Raw genomic sequence first — 553 nt, 5'->3', positions numbered from 1 at the left:
GAACACCATAACCAGGTGGCTGGCATAGTCTACCGAAACATCTGTGCGGAGTATGGACTGGAAACCCCAAGGTCAAAATGGGAAACACCTCCGTAGGTGGTGGAGAATGACAGAGCGAAGATCCTGTGGGACTTCCAGAACCAGGCTGACAAGATGGTAATGGCGAAATAACCGTATATCGTAATCATAGATAAAGGGCAGAGGAAAGCCGTTGTAGGTGATGTAACGGTCCCAAGTGATGGAAACATCAGAAAGAAGGAACACGAGAAACTGGGCTCAGAGAGGAGCTGGAGAGAGCCTGGAAGGTAAAGGTGACAGTCGTGCCTGTGGTGATCGGAGCACTCGGGGCAGTGACCCCCGAACTAGATGAGTGGCTGCAACAGATTCCGGGAACAACATTGGACATCTCAGTCCATAAAAGCGCAGTGCTGGGAACAGCAAGAATACTGCGCAGAACCCTCAAGCTTCCTGGTAGAGGACCTGAGCTGAATGGGGGATGGACACCACCCGAGGGGTGAGACGAGGATTTAATTTTTTATTATATATATATATA

Source organism: Hippocampus comes, unplaced genomic scaffold (assembly GCF_001891065.2).
Source record: "Hippocampus comes isolate QL1 unplaced genomic scaffold, H_comes_QL1_v1.1 scaffold15, whole genome shotgun sequence".
NCBI lineage: Eukaryota > Metazoa > Chordata > Actinopteri > Syngnathiformes > Syngnathidae > Hippocampus > Hippocampus comes.
Note: the sequence above shows the minus strand (reverse complement) of the source record.